The sequence below is a fragment of the Neofelis nebulosa genome, chromosome 10 (assembly GCF_028018385.1).
Source record: "Neofelis nebulosa isolate mNeoNeb1 chromosome 10, mNeoNeb1.pri, whole genome shotgun sequence".
Classification (NCBI taxonomy): domain Eukaryota; kingdom Metazoa; phylum Chordata; class Mammalia; order Carnivora; family Felidae; genus Neofelis; species Neofelis nebulosa.
The window spans coordinates 108391908-108402857 of NC_080791.1; positions in this window are offsets into that span (position 1 = coordinate 108391908).

A 10950-nucleotide genomic window follows, 5' to 3' on the forward strand; every position below is an offset into this window, starting at 1 on the left:
CAAACTTTGGCCAGAGAGTCTAAGGATTTTTGTTGGGCAGCTATTTTTTTTAATGTTTATTTTTGAGAGAGAGCAAGACAGAGAGACAGAGCACGAGCCCAGGATAGCAGAGACCAGGCGCCCCTATATAAGCTCTTTTCAAGATTGTTTTGCCGGAAATTTTTATAAGAAATCTCAGATTAAACTCTTAAAAGCCTGAGGCCAGGAAGCAAAGCCAAGGTTAAAGCAGTTCCTTAAAGCTGTCTCGTCACGTCTGAGTTTTACATATCTCTCTCAAATATGATATTCCAAAGTTTTGGTAATATAGCCACTGTCTTTAAATTTTTTTTTTTTTTTTCAACGTTTTTTTTATTTTATTTTTGGGACAGAGAGAGACAGAGCATGAACGGGGGAGGGGCAGAGAGAGAGGGAGACACAGAATCGGAAACAGGCTCCAGGCTCCGAGCCATCAGCCCAGAGCCCGACGCGGGGCTCGAACTCACGGACCGCGAGATCGTGACCTGGCTGAAGTCGGACGCTTAACCGACTGCGCCACCCAGGCGCCCCTAGCCACTGTCTTTAAATGTGTCCTGTTATAAGGAGAGAACCGAGTCTTATCGAACTTACACACATAACTATATGGCCATGACAAGAATACCCAAGAGTTTCTGGAGGGATCGGGTAGGGAGAGAAAATGTTTCCTCTTCGTTTACAAAGGTATACTTTACCAAACTGCTATAAGCCATAGTAAGAGAAAAGAGAAAAAAGTTTTCTTAAATCTGGAAAGGCAAAAAGTTAAGGAGCCAGCAACGTTTCAAACAAAAAGTCCTAAAAACTATAATCATCCCTGATGAGTTCACTCTTTCCCATGTTATGAATTCTTGTTCTGCTGGAATCCAATGTTTCCATTAGTTCTGGAAGTTCTTACCCAGTTCAGTTCTATGACCTTAAAGATTAAAAGAAGACAACAACCAAAAACCCTGTATTCTGGAGCACTTTCCGTGAATTTCCTTGAAATGGAAGCAGTTTGCGGGAAGACTTTTGTCAAAGCATCAGAGTAATATAATAATTCTGTAAGTGACAAAGACGTTTAAATATCCATTCTTAAAGATATGATGAGAGTTCATGAAAATGGAATTGGCAAGAAAGTTTGGTTATTTCTGTGATACTCAATATTTTATTTTATTTTATTTTATTTTATTTTATTTTATTTTATTTTTTAACGTTTATTTATTTTTGAGACAGAGAAAGACAGAGCATGAACGGGGGAGGGTCAGAGAGAGAGGGAGACACAGAATCTGAAACAGGCTCCAGGCTCTGAGCTGTCAGCACAGAGCCCGATGCGGGGCTCGAACTCACGGACCATGAGATCATGACCTGAGCCGAAGTCGGCCACTTAACCGACTGAGCCACCGAGGCATCCCTCAATATTTTAAATAATAACTGGAGTTATGATGTTAACATTATACCAGGACATACCACTTTAAGAGTTTCACACAATTTCTGGGACACTTACCACATGGACCTGTAAAATACAACTTGGAGAATTAGTATTACATCTTATTTGACAGTGTTTCCCATGTAATTTAACATACCCAATTAGCCTAATTAGTTTCACATCTCCCTTCTTATGAAGAGAGAACAAACCTTTTGAGACGTTCCAAGGCCCTCTGAAAAATCCCAAAGTGAGTTCAAGGTCAAACAGACTTCATCTAAGAATTTGATTTTTGGGGCGCCTGGGTGGCTCAGTCAGTTAAACATCCGACTTCAGCTCAGGTCATGATCTCGCAGTTCTTGAGTTCGAGCCCTGCGTCGGGCTCTGTGCTGACAGCTCAGAGCCTGGAGCCTGCTTGGGATTCTGTGTCTTCCTCTCTCTCTATCCCCCCCTCCCCCCACTCGCACTCTGTCTCTCTCTCTCTCTCTCTCAAAAATAAATAAAAATAAACATTTAAAAATTTTTTGATTTTTGAGGGGCACTTGAGTGGCTCAGTCGGTTAAGTGTCTGACTCTTGATTTCGGCTCAGGTCATGATCTCACAGTTTGGGAGTTCAAGCCCCTCTTCAGGCTCTGCACTGACAGCATGGAGCCTGCTTGGGATTCTCTGTCTCCCTCTCTCTCCCTACCTCTCTCTCTCAAAATAAATCAATAAATACAACACAAAAGAATTTGAGTTTTGAGAAGTTTGTCAAAAATACCAAAAGTTTTTAACCTTTGGTCAAATGGGATCATGGGTCACTATGAAACATTGCTCAGTTACCTGAAACATTACTCCATTATCTACTAAAGCAAAGTGACAATTAAAGACATCACAGCCACAGCTAGATGGTTACATAATTTTAAGAAAAACTTAGCTCTGCTAATGTTGAGAGTATTAGATCTAAGTAGGCAAAGACCAGATGAAGACAGCAAACACAGGAAATAGGTGTTTTTTCGGGTTTTTGTTTGTTGGTTGATTTTTGAGAAACAGGATGCTAGTGGGCGAAGGACAGAGGGAGAGAGAGAGAGAGACAGAATATCCCAGGAGGGGCAGAAGGAAAGAGAGAGAGAAGTAGGGCTCACCTGAAGCAGGGCTCATGTTTCTACCCCAAGTGGGGCTCATGTTCACCCGATGTGGGACTCAAACTCACGAACCATGAGATCATGACCTGAGCCAAAGTCAGGTGCTTAACGACTGAGCCACCCAGGCACCCTGGAAATAGTTTTGATAAAAAATATCAAAGGTAAAGAAAGCCTGGGGTGCTGGGCTGGCTCAGTTGGAAGAGCATGCGACTCTTGATCTTGGGGTCATGAGTTTGAGTCCCACATTGGGTGTAGAGATTACTTCAAGAAATACACTTTAAAAAAAAAGTAAAAGAAAGCCCTTTTAACCCTTAAAAATCTGAATTTCTAGTGAAAAGGAAGCGAACAATTGTGAAATGTTCCTCCAGCATTTTATAGATTGGTAAGATAACGAATACATTTAACCTTAGACAAAGTCAGCCATCACCACAAGATATCTTTCCTGCTGATGAATTTTGTAAGCAATAATATGAACTGAGTGGGCTTTTAGTAAGCCCAGGTGGAATAAAAATACCATATTGAATGCTGATAACTCTAAAGACATGCCTGTCTTAATTAAATCAACAGACTTAAAAACTGGCTTTAATACCAAATATTTTCCCGCATCACATGAGCCTGAACTTTATCTGGATTAAGCTTCTAGTCTATCTCTGAGAATTTCACTTATATAAGCATTTAATTTTCTTTAAGCCAATTAAAGGGAGCTCTTTTACAAAATTATTTTGGCAACACCATCTGGAGGTAGAAAATACCACGTATCTAACAACACACACATATATAGACACACGTGAACATACAGACAGACACGAACAGGGACTCACAGCTTCCGCTCTAAAATTTTAACCATGAGGACCACCTGGGTGGCTCAGTCCGTTAAGTCCGACTTCGGCTCAGGTCATGATCTCGGGTTCAAGCCCTGCGTCGGGCTCTGTGCCGACAGCTCAGAGCCTGGAGCCTGCTTCCGATTCTGTGTCTCCCCCTCTCACTTCCCCTCCCCTGCCGGAGCTCTGTCTCTCTCTGTCTCTCAAAAATGAAAAACACATTAGGGGCACCTGGGTGGCTCAGTCCGTTGGCAGCTGACTTCCGCTCAAGTCATGGTCTCCCGGTTCTTGGTTCCGCTCAAGTCATGGTCTCCCGCATCGGGCTCGATGATGTCAGAGCAGAGCCTGCTTTGGATCCTCTGTCTCCCTCTCTCTCTCTCTCTCTCTCTGCCCCTGCCCCGGTTGTGCTCTCTCTCTCTCTCTCTCTCTCGAAAATAAACAGTTTTTAACAAGTTAACTGTTTAACAGTCCCTCCATAGTGGAAAAGGCAGTTCAGGCAGGATTGGTACAGTCTTTTGTCTTAGGTACCTTTTATATCTTTGATCTTTCATTAGCTTTTTGCCATGAATCTTTCAATGAAGCTATTTTGTAGTTTTGAAAACTTTTGGAGGCCCCTGCATGCCACCTAAAATAGGTATGCCCGTTCTTTGTGTTTAATTTGAAAACCTCTACTTTCAAATGCACTTTTTATTTTATTTATTATTTATTTATTTATATATATATTTTTTTTGGAGAGAGAGAGAGAGAAGGAGGGACAGAGTGGGAGGCAGACTCTGAAGCAGGCACCACACCCACACATCCAGCTCGGAGCCCAACACAGGGTGCGATCTCACCCCCGTGAGGCGGTGACCTGAACGGAACTCAAGAGTCGGATGCTTAACCAACTGAGCCACCCAGGCGTCCCTCGGTTGTGTTCTTTAAATGAATAGTCTAACCATACGTTGCTTTTATTTATTTATTTTTGTTTTATTTTTCTGTACTTATTTTGAGAGAGAGAGAGCACGCGCACAAGTAGGGGAGGGGCAGAGAGTGAGGGAGAAAGAGAATCCCGAGCAGCCTCTCCACTGTCAGCGCAGAGCCCGACGTGGGGCTTGAACCCACGAACCATGAGACCGTGACCTGAGTCGAAATCAAGAGTCAGGTGCTTAACCACCTGAGCCACCTCGGGTTGTTTTTAGTAAGATTTTGTAATGTTGTGTAGCTGTCTGAAGTTTCAGGGACCACAGTTCCTAGATATTAAAATGCCAGAAAGGGGGTATGCTCAACTCTATGGAATTCAAAGATCCAATTTTATTATTATTACTTTTTTTTTTTTTTTTTTTTTTTAGCTAAGGCTTAGGGTATCTTGGAGCCAAACTAACACCCAAAAAGGATGTGCCACTGGGTTGGGAATTGTGTGATGTTTTACAGCATACCTTGTTGCACAGTTTTCTTGAGGTTGCTAGGTGATCTAATATCAATCTGACCTGTTCCATGACCAACGTGCCCTAATACAGACTCTTTGGGTTAGGTGGCTGGTGTTCTAACAGCTTTTAAATGCTTTACTTAAAAAAAAAATTTTTTTTAATGTTTATTATTTTTGAAAGAGCGAGAGAGACACAGTGTAGGCAAGGGAGGGGCAGAGAGAGAGGGAGACACAGAATCTGAAACAGGCTCCGGCCTCTGAGCTGTCGGCACAGAGCACAACACGGGGCTCGAACTCATGAGCCATGAGGTCACGATCTGAGCTGAAGTCGGTTGCTTAAAGGACTGAGCCACCCAGGCGCCCCAGCTCTTAATTGCTTTAAATGCCCACCAATTTTTGTGGACTTTTTTGATTTCTCACTAGCAACTAGCCTTTTTGAGTTCTCATTAGCAACTAGCCTTTATCTCTATGGGACAAGACAAACCAACAGTAACCGAGAGATGTCAAGCGAATGACCCCGGCCAAGCGAATGACCCGTGGGCACCACCACCAATGCCCTTGAACTTTGGACTGGGGAAAGAATTGAACCAGCAGATCTCAACAGGTGGGGACTGGGGACTGCCACTAAAGGTTCCCACGTGGATCCTCAGAAAGAATTAAGGGCTGGGTGTTGTCCGCTCAAAAATCGGGGAAGTGCAGTGGAAGAGGCCAGACGCTTGGCTTGGGCAGAACCACCTGCCAGCTCAGATGGGCTCTGGGCAGAGTTGTCCGCCGGTTCAAGCTGACCTGCCGTGTAGCAGAGGCCAGTGAGACCAGGAGCTGGACGCAAAGGAAGCAGAGCTCAGAACTGAGAGGCACTTGCCCGTGGCTTCAGAAACAACAAGAAAGACAGAGAACTCAAAAGCTTCAGGGTGCCACAACCTATGTTTCTCGTGGTCCCCAAATGCCCTCGAAAATTGGGCTTTGGATCCTATCCCTGCTGCCAAATTTGTTAAAAAAAAAAAACAAAAAACAAAAACAAAACCAAAAAACAAACAAAGTTGAAAGAGTAAATTTGAAGATCTAAGTGGCTGTATTCCATGATTCATGAAGCGGGCAGCATCCCGCCTAGCAAACAGAAAGGAGCTCTGAGGAGCTGTACCGACCAAAAACCTTTTTATGGGCAAAAGGGGGCAGCAGCATGGAATTCACAGACCAAAGAAATGATTATTTCAGTCACTTTCCTTTTGGCGGGGAAGGGCAGAGGTCTATCCAGCGGGTAGTGTTACCAGGAAATCACTAGTGTTATCAGGAGGTGCTACATTGATTGGTTTAAAATTCCACTCGTATGAGAGGCTAAACCTGCAATTAGGTTGGCTATTAAGTCTTGGTTTCCTGGTATTCTTTAGCTTTTATTTTTGAAGAAAATTTTAAATAGTGATTCCCAATCCTGGAATCACTTGCAAACTTTTGAAAAATACCAGTGCTAGGAAGGGCCCACTCCCAGGGACCCTCGTGTCATTATTTGGGGTTGAGAAACATTGATCTGGACATAGTTTTCCTAACCAGCAAGAAAACGCACACAACTTAACCTAGTTGATAGGGTTATTATGGCAATACTCTCCGAATACCTGGTTGGTGGAGTAGTTGCCATGAGGTTATGTGATTTGTCAGGACAAAGGGTATACATATCTCTAAGTGGACAAACCTGATTGTCTCCAACAAACATCCTGACAAGGAAGTTTCCGATGAAAAACGAGGATAATCTTGAGGTTATAGGTCACAGTCTACGGGATAAAACCACGCACCAAAAATACTGGCCGGAAACTAAGGGAAGAAAAGCTCTTGATCACGATACGAGCGCGAACTGTTTCAACAGAACTCCCCCTGCCTGCTGTCCCCTAGAATCATTTTCATGGTGACTGGCAAACGGCCTCCAGACTTTTTTTTATCTTTTACTCCCCCAGGCACTAACTAGCCAGGCCACTCGTTTCTAGGAGCCCTTGACAACAATGTTCTGGACATCTCCCGCTGTGGCTCCGGAGAGATGGCTCTCCGAGGTGCCCAGGGTCCGAAGATCAAGGAATGCCTGCACCAGGCGAGACCGAGAAAGGTCAGCTGAGATAAGGGCTGGTGGTATCCCGGCTGCTGAGAACTGTACGTGGAAGAGGAAACTCAGCTCACTGGGCAGATTTGGGGGCAATGGTGCTCACCCCGGAAAGCAGCCCCCACAATGCACCTGCTTACACCTTCGCTGACCCACAGGCAGGGTGGCCTGGTGCCTGGCAGCGTGAGGACAGGAAGATGTCACCAGGCCCACGACCCCCTCTCCGTGACCCAGACGCAACATGAATGGGATCTACATGCTGATCCAGCTTCCGCTGCTGGATGGCAGGAGCCACCAAAGGGTAGACTTTATTTATCTATTTATTTATTTAAGTTTTTTAGTGTTTATTTATTTTTGAGAGGAAGAGACAAACAGACAGAGACAGAGAGACAGAGCATGAGCTGGGGAGGGCAGAGAGAGAGGGAGACCCAGAATCCGAAGCAGGCTCCAGGCTCCGAGCTGTCAGCACCGAGCCGGATGTGGGGCTCGAACCCACAAGCCGTGAGACCGTGACCTGAGCTGAAGTCGGATGCTCAACCGACTGAGCCACCCTTATATTTTTTAATTTTTAAAAAACGTGTATTTATCTTGAGAGAGAGAGAGAGAGAACACACGTGCACACAAGAAGGGGAGGGGCAGAGATACAGGGAGAGAGGGAATCCCAAGCAGGCTCCTTACTATCATATCAGCACAGAGCCCGATGTGGGGCTCGAACTCACGAACCGTGGGATCACGACTTGGGTCGAAATCAAGAGTCGGGCGCCTAACCGAGCCGCCCAGGAGCCCCTAAAAGGCGAAATTGAAAAAGTCAACTGGACGTCCAGGGCTCAGCACACACACTGGCAATCCAAGCCCTAAATTCCGTAAAGAATTTTACGGAAAGAATTCCGTAAAATTCCAAGCCCTGAAGAGTTCCGTAGCTTTAATAGAGTGCTTGATTATGAAGCTAGGGAGGGGTGAGGGGGTCCAGACTGGCTCTAAGAGGCTGGTCTCTAAGAGACCACATAACTAACCCGTCACCCTCTCTTTTTCCCTTCCCTTGCCTACCCCTGGACAACCAGGTCACTAGAATTTGCAAGTAGCAGAAAAGAGGGTGGGGGTGGGGGACTCGAACCTGGTGCTTCTTTTGCAGCCACTATGGGCGCTGGTTTGGGCAATCAGTAGTGTTGATATGATGCTAATGACCGAGAACAAAAGGTGATGACTCCCGAGGTGTCCTGGCGTGGCCCCCCAAGGCAGGCGGTGGGAGATGACTTAGGGTGCTACAAGGGACATACAGAAGAAACTGCTGAGCCCCCGGGGGACCAGCCTGGGCAAATGGTGTGGGTAAAGACTGGAAAAGGATGTGATCGTCGCAGGGACCAGGCATGGGGGTCGTAGGGCTGTGGAAGGAAGGGACCAGCTTCGAGTCGGGAGGTCAAGGCACAGACGGGGACACCAATCTCTTTCTCCAGCTCTTGTGCACAGGACGTCTGGCCAGTTTCACCCAGGCGTCCACGGCCACCCTCAACTTGACCACTAACGAAGAAAGAGTCTTAATCCCACGCCTGCCAGCAGCTACTGAATCCAGGAGGAAGCAGCCTCCACTCGGTTGCAAAAGTCATAAATGCTGTCGTTTCGAGAAGAAGGGAAGCCACAAAGCGACGACCGCGAACGAGAAGTGCAGTTACGTGGTGCAAAGTTTGCAAACCATACCAAGCCGTGTAGTATTTAAAGTGACAGGAGGCATTCAATATGGGGGTCGCCGAACAATCGTCAGTGTCTTTACGTTTGTTAAGGGGGAGATACAATTTGAAAGATTACAGCGGGTACAGGATACATGATATTTGTTAGCATACCTAGAGGTCTTTGAGGAATTATAATCTCTTGAGGTTAAACATGCCTATGGAGGTTGCAAGCAAGCTCGTACCTGATATTTGCCCTGATTTTCCGGCCTGGGCAGCGTTACCGGTTTTCGACAGCAATTGCACGCCATATTTCAGATTGAAAATACCCTGCCTTTTTTGTCCACGGGGCGGGGGATATATTCATTTTTCCAAGAGTATCTAACGTGAGCTGATCCTAAGGAAAGTCTATAATCTACAGAAGGATCTGCACACCTTTTATCAGTTAAGGTCAAATTTGTTCCAGGAATAGCAATATGAGTCGCATTTTTATAAGCACAGTGCCTCCACTTTGGGAAGCCTAGCTTGGGGCTCACAAAGTCCCATTCCTCAGTAGCGTCATCCCTCTCTGGAGGAGAAGTGGCACAAACAGGAAAGGCTTTAGAGTGATCTTCGGGAGTAGACATTCTAGGAGAAGGGACCATAGGAGCCTTTTGTTTACCTCTGCATCATTAGGAGAACCTGTCAACAACCCTTTATAAGAAGTTGAAGCACAACCATCAACGGAGGGAGCCTCATCCTCCGTAGAATTGGGGATAAGAAAGCAGACAGGAACAGAACTTGAGACTCCATAAAAGGAGAAGTTCTTTGTATTAACGGCCTGTCCCAATTGAACAGGAGCCTGAGTTCCCCCCATCCAAAGAGGAATGTTCGTGTAAACTGGGATAACCTCATTTTCCCAAGTTACCGGTTGAAAAGGAGGAGGGTTAGGTAAATAAGGCCAATACGAGGTAACCGGTTCAACACCGTTTACCTGACACGCCGAGATAGCAAGCATAGCAACAAAGAGAGTAGAAGGAGAAACTGAACTCCTTGGTTGAGAACCACACCTTCGGCTTCTTTGGGCAGCTTCTTCAGTTGGCCCCAAGTTCGTGGACTGCTTTCTCGAGTCGTCTGGGTCGCCCGTGTCGGTCTCAGCGGCTGCCAGTTGTCCTGAAGGCGAAGCTTTCTCATGGGATGTGTCAGGGGTTCTCTTAGGTTCTCCTCCGGAAGACGTCTCTTGTTTGAGTCAGCAAGTGGCGAGGCGGAGGAGGCGGTGGGTTGGACAAGTCCGGTGAGTCTGTCCGGAATCCACAAAGGCAGATCTGAATCCCGTGGAAGAACACGAGCGTATCCTCTCCCACAGGTCAATAAGACATCAGGCCCTTTCCACGTTCCTGTAAGAAGATCCTTCCATTGTACCAACGGTTTAGGAGCCTCAAGATCAGGGTTCCGGTGACGCTGCATGGCAGACATGCCCGCAGTATCCATGTTGACATCGTTAATAACAAACATGGCATGACCTAAAATATGACGAGGGGAACTATATTTGAGCTCTCCTTCTTGCAGTTTGGTAATCTGATGTTTTGAGGTCTGATGTGCTCTCTCTACAATAGCTTGTCCCTGAGGATTATAAGGAATTCCTGTGGTATGTTTAACGTTGAAGGTGTTACACAATTGCTTAAAAGCCTTTGAAGGGTAGGCAGGTATTGGCTGCGTCCTCATCTGTTGACTCTTCACTGCCACCATGAGGCGAGAGACAAAATCCTCAAAAGGCTCGTCTGCCTTTTGTCTAACACTTCCTAGTGCTGTTGCTTTTCCAGTGGTGACCGGCGAGGACTTCCGAACACTGACTGCACAGGAATTTACTTCTGCAAGGACATCCTTGTCTAAATGACATCTGACTCCGGGCAGTATCATATTCTCCTTTGCCTGACAACATTGCTATAGTCATAGGAGCATCGTTAGGCTTTCTTTTTATGGAAGCCCGCTTTTTGGCCAATTCTTCATATTCCGCCTTCCACGGTAGATGATTGCCGCCAGACAAGCAGGCCTTGGCCACTTGCACCCAATCATAACGTGTCATCCATCGGTTAAGCAGTGTGTCCGAAAGAGTCAATGTATCGGGAGCAACAGGACCATAGTCCTGACGTGCAGCCTTTTAGTTCCTTGAGTATTTTATATGGCAGACGTTCCCAAGTGACCGCCTCATCAAATTCTCCTCCATACATGACAGGAAAACAGTGAGCAAACTCAACATCCCCTGCAAGTTCTGCCTGTCTTAACGCAGCTGAAAAACCTGAGGATCCATGGGCCTTTTGTTGTGCCAAGGTCCTTGGAGGAGGGGGACGAGCTGGCAGACGTCTAAACAATTTATCACGGTGTAAAGGACCAGGGGGAGCCCGAAAAGGCTTCGCAGGCTCTTTATTGTTTAGCTGAGCTGTACAAACCCCTATA